Raw genomic sequence first — 6000 nt, 5'->3', positions numbered from 1 at the left:
CTCGATCGCTTGTCAAGCTATGAAGTTTCCCACTCCTATCAACATCGAGATAGTCAGGAGCTCGCAGGGAGATTCCAGGGACTGTCACAACAGAGCCATCGACCTCGCTGAGAAGGGGAACGACTCTAGGCAATGATCGCCAGCACAGAGAATCTCTGCTACCTTGGGAAACCTTGTAAATAAATTTTTTGACCTTGTCAAAGGTCAACAGAGGCCTACTTATAAGCTCTAAAAATATCTAAATAGTAGGATGCCTCCTTCCCAAAGGTGTCATTTAATCGAAATTCACCCAAAGATAACCCACGTCACCTAGGTTTAGATTTAACGACTCGAGACCAATGGAAGCGCTATAATAACTTGGGCTCTCTTGCTGTAGTCAGCAAAGCTATTGTTGTTAAAGTTGTGATGAATTTTGCATCAATCTGGCATAAAGTTTTGGGACACATGAGCAAGCAAGGATTGAAGGTACTTCTAGACAGAGAAAACTACCTAATTTAAAAATCTATTAATTTAGATTTTTATGAATATTATCTTTATGGTAAACATCATAGAGCTAGTTTCCCTTCATCTACTTCTAAAAGTAAGCATATTATGGATTTGATGCATTCTAAGTTATGGAATACTCTTGTTACATCTCTTGGAGGTGCAAAGTATTTTATCTCATTTATTGATGACTTCTCTAGAGAAAATTTGGTTGTTTATACTCAAAAGGAAATCTGAATCCTACTTTTGTTTCACAAAGTTTAAAGCTTTAGTGGAAAATCAAAAGAGGAAAAAGATAAAGTGTTTGAGAATTGATAATGGAGGAGAATATATGTCTTTTGAGTTTATGAAGTTTTGTAAAGAACATGGCATACAAAGACAATTGATGGTCCCTGGTCCCTGACATTCCATGACAAAATGGAGTGGCTGAGCGAATGAATCATACATTTATGGATCATGCAAGGAGCATGTTGAGTAATGTTGGGCTGAAGTAGATTGTTTGGGTAGAGGTAGTTCATATTGCATGTTATCTTATAAATTGATCTCTTACCACATCATTAGATTGTAAGAATCCTAAAGAGGTATGGTTTGGCAAACTTGTTAATTATTGTTTCCTTTGTATATTCGGTTGTGATGCTTATGTGTGAATTTCTTAATAGCAAAGGTCTAAGCTAAACCACCCCTAGGTGGTTAGGCCGAGACGATAAGGACTCATAGGTGTATTACTCAAGAGATCTTGAGTTCGATTCCCCTCGGTTGCTAATAAGGGTGGCCGCTAGATGGTTTAGCCGGTCGTTAACTTCAAGGCCTTGGGAGATTAGTCGAGGTGCATATAAGCTAGCTCAAACACTCCCGTTGACCAAAAAAAAAAAAAAAAAAAAAAAGTTCTAAGTTAGACCCAAGGTCCAAGAAATGTATTTTTTTTTTTTGGCTATGAAGATGGAAAAAAAAGATATAGATTGTGGGACCTTATTACCCACAAGCTTATTATTAGCAGATATGTTGTTTAATATGAAGATTCAAGGTTGAGTAATGAAGAACAACGAAATTCACAAAACATGGAGATTACAATATTTGAGACTTCACCTAGAAGTCATGATCAACAAGAGCAAGAAGTTGATGAAGTGATTGAAAACAATGGTGATGATGATAAGCATATATGATGCTGAAACCCAAGATGATCAAAGTCGTCCTGTTAGAGATCGAAGACTCTTAGTTTGGCTCAAAGATTATATGGCATGTTACAATTTCATTACAAAAGAGTGTGACCCTTGTTCATATCAGGAAGCTTGTGAATCCAAAGATGTTAATAATTGGATAGCAGCTATGGAAGAGTAATTAAAGTCTCTATATAAGAACAAGACTTGGAGCTTAGTTTATTTATAAGGAGGAAGGTTATTAGCTATAAGTGGCTTTACAATTTGAAGATGCTAACAAGAATATTGAAAGGTATAAGACCTGATTGGTAGTGAAAGCGTACGCTCATAAATCTAGTATTGACTTCGATGAAATTTTCTCTCTTGTAGTTTGTTTAATTATTATTTGTACATTGCTGAATTTGGTAGTTGCACTCAATTTAGAACTTGAGTAGGTGGATGTTAAAACTACATTTTTACATAAAAATCATGATGAAGAAATTTATATGACTCAACCTGAAGGCTTTATTGTAGAAAAAAGAAGAATCTAGTTTGTCAGTTGACCAGATCTCTTCAAAATGCTAAGTACTCCACTTCCAGTTGGTTGCAGGTTGTCTATTGAACATTCACCTAGCATAGAAGCAGAGTTGGCAGGGATGTCTTGAGTACCATATTCATCAGCATTAGAGGGCTTATGTTTGTCATAACGTGTAAAACCTGACATTGCACAAGCAGTGGGAGTAGTGAGCAAGTACAAGGCTAATCTTGGTAGAGATCATTGAAGTATCATGAAGTGGATTCCTCATTACTTGAAGAGCACTTTTGAGGCTATTTTCTTTTATAACGGTCAAGATCTGAAGTTGCTTCGGTATCTGGATGTTGACCTTGCAAGAATTCGAGATAAAAGAAAGTCTACCACTAGTTTTGTATTCTTTACAACAGGTGGGGATGTTAGACGGATGTCCAAGTTATAATCCAAGGTTGAGTTATCTACAACAAAAGTTGAACATATGAAAACTACTGAAGCCTGCAAAGAAGCTGCTTGACTTAAGAGATTGCTTAATGATTTTCAAGTACGACAATAATGTAGGGTTTTAATCGAATAAAGTGTAGAATAATAAACAAAAATTTTATTCGAAACCAATAATCGATGTTAATAACCATTCAAAAAAAACATTTACATAAGATTAAACAAACATTATAATCAAACCGTCGATTGGAGGCTCCTTCGAGTGTTGTAGAAAACACTACCACTTCAAGAGGAGAAGTGCATGAACAGAATCCACACAAAGACGAGAATCCCCCCACGATCAATTTGCTAGTTTGAGAGTGAAGGTTCAAAGAAGAAAAAGGGAAGATATTTTTTTAGGAAAATTTCTCTCTACAACTTTAGCTTGGGAGGCAAAAACGAGCTAATGAGGGCTAAGGCCTCTTTTTATAGGCAAACCCCAACCCTAATGTCCATTGTGATATTACAAGAATACCCCCACTAATATCTATTATTTATAAATAAATAATTAGATTTTACTTAGTGCTTAAGAAAAAGTTGGTTTGGTATTTTATTATTACTGTTTAATTATATAATAACAATTCACTATATAAAATGTATATACACCAATATATAAATTTAAATAATGATTATTTATTTAAAATATATATACACCAATAAATATTAAATCCAATATCAAATTTGACATAGGTGACAACCTTCCAGCAAATTTAATTACACCGTAAGAATTACTAAAATACCCCTTTGTCCTAAAATGATGAAATTGCCCTTATTCCAATTTTTTTTAAATTTTTAAATTTGTCGTTTAAGTGTGTGACCTGTAGGCTCCTTATCATATTGAAAGTGGGAAATATCACAATTGACACTCAATCCATTATCTCATTACACACAGACCAAGATTGATCTCTAGCCAAGCATCATGGTCACTCGATAGATTCGAATTTTGCGTATCAACGATCTGTCAACGGTATGGTTACTATGCAATCGAATTCTTTATCAACTATTATCTCATCAAGGTTTGAAGTATATAAATAATGTCATCTCCAAATATACTACCTTGACCTGTTCGTATTTGGTAATTCAAACTAACAACTTAATCGAACTTGAGCACCAACTCAATTCCATTGTGGCCACAATTTTGCGGTCGTTGTCATTTACCGAATTACTCAGCGAGATAAATTCTCATACCTACAAGAGTGATGAATCCTTTATCGATCCACCATAGCCATAATATACTTCTCAATGTAAGCAATCACTTCCGTACTGATAACCCTAAATAGGATTGCATTAAGTTAGCATCAAACTACATTGATATTAACACACAACACTCTGAGGATCTCAAGTCTAAGGATCATATGTACCACCGTCCATTAGAGGATATATTCCATAGACATTGGGGTTATCAACTATATGGAATCTTCTAGAGGGTCAATCCAGTGAACTTGTCAATCGCAAGAACCCATGTGTTGCACCAAGTTGTCACCAAACAACTTCAACATGTAAGATTTGTTACCATCTTTCGATAGGATCATTCAACACTATGATAGCCTTACTGTATTATCTGTGCTCTTAGTCAGAATAATACTGGGGCTATGGATGTTTCTAGAATGGCCACCAAATGTGCTCATAAGGATCTCACAATCAAGACTTATTACTGCTTGATTCCCTCGTCACGGTTCAACCTAGAGCTGGGCATTTGGGACCAGGCCCAAAAGCCCAACATCAAAACCCGATCCTAGGAGGCTTGGTCCCAAAACGGGACCAGGCCTAAGGAGGAGGGCTCGGGCCCTCCACTGGGCCCTCCTCCAAGGCCCAAATTTTTTACATTTTATCATTTTAATCCTTTGTAAAATTACATTAAACCCCCTAAAATAAGTATAAATTATAAGGACTGAAATAAAATTTTACAAAATTTATTTATTAAAAAAAAAAAGTTTAACTTTTTATAACCATTGGCTGCCCGTTGGCTGCCAACGGTTATAAACTTATAATTATAAGTTTTTTTTTTTCATTTTTCCCCCCACAACTACACTATAAATAACCCTAAAACCTTTAATTTTTTTCACACCAATCAATCTCTCATTCTTTCATTCTCTCAATCTCTCTACTCCAAATCTCCAATCAATTTCTCATTCAATTTAATTCAATTTTTTTCTATTTTTCAATATCATATTTCATATATTATTTAATTTCTTTTCATTTTAATTATTTATTATTTTACATAAATTTACAATGTCTTCTCCAAATGAGTTTTACGTTCCATCCACCGAAGAATTGAAGCCTTCAATCCATTTTCACCATTTCCTCCAAGAAAGCAGCTTTAATTCCACAACCACATTCGGTCGGGACGAGGTTAGCCAAACACATGCGAGCTGCGAGTTAACGGCACGGACATAGCCTAACCCCCCCGCCCGTCAAAGAGGGCCGTGTCCGATGTCTGGCGATACTTCACCAAATCAAATGGCCAAAGACAAATGTGGAGGGGGAAGAATCGTGTGGGATATGTAATTTATGTGGAACCATTATTGGGTTGAGAAGGGACGATGCGACGACACGTAGAGAAGAACATCCCCAAATAAATGCATCTTCAAGCGGATCGGTAGACAAATTCAAACTCAACTTAATTTTAATCCACAATCCTCAACCTCTCAACATGGCAATACACACCACACGTTGCACAAGAGGAATAGCAAGATATATAATTGCTATGGACTCCCCATTTGTTTATCTGAAAATCCTTTTTTGTTAATATGGTTAAACGCATTTTGTCCAGCATATACCCTATTAGTAGAAGTACAAGTAGAAGAGATATACTAAAACTTTATAACAAATAAATAATAAACTTAAAAACGAATTTCAAAATTTTAGGAATATATCTATTGCACTTACATCAAACATATGGGCTTGTAGATCAAAAGCCAATTTTTTAACTGTCACAGTACATTTCTTAGATCATAATTGGGGTTTACAAAAAATTGATAGGTTTTAAACCATTATATGAACTAGTGTGCTAAAACTATTTATTTTCACATTCTTGAGTTTTGCAAGAATATTTATTAACTGATAGAGTTGTAGCGCTAACGCTTGATAATGCAGCTGCTAACACCGAGCAATCTCTTTATTTGAAAAGAAATTGGATCCGCTTGGTGAGGCAAATTTATCACCAGAGATGTGCTTGTCACATCATCAATTTGAAGTTAAAACAGGTTTAGATGCTAAACATTCAAAGATGGAGAGGGTGCTTAGAGCTATCAATTTATCGTCGGCGGTAGCAATAAAGAGGGTAGGAGTACATCAAATATTGTAAGCAAGAGGACCACCGGTTCGATCTTTGAAGTTATGTACAGACATGCCTATTCGTTGGAACTCTAC

The sequence above is a fragment of the Pistacia vera genome, unplaced genomic scaffold (assembly GCF_008641045.1).
Source record: "Pistacia vera cultivar Batoury unplaced genomic scaffold, PisVer_v2 Contig465, whole genome shotgun sequence".
Taxonomy (NCBI): Eukaryota; Viridiplantae; Streptophyta; class Magnoliopsida; order Sapindales; family Anacardiaceae; genus Pistacia; species Pistacia vera.
This window is presented reverse-complemented; position numbering follows the sequence as displayed.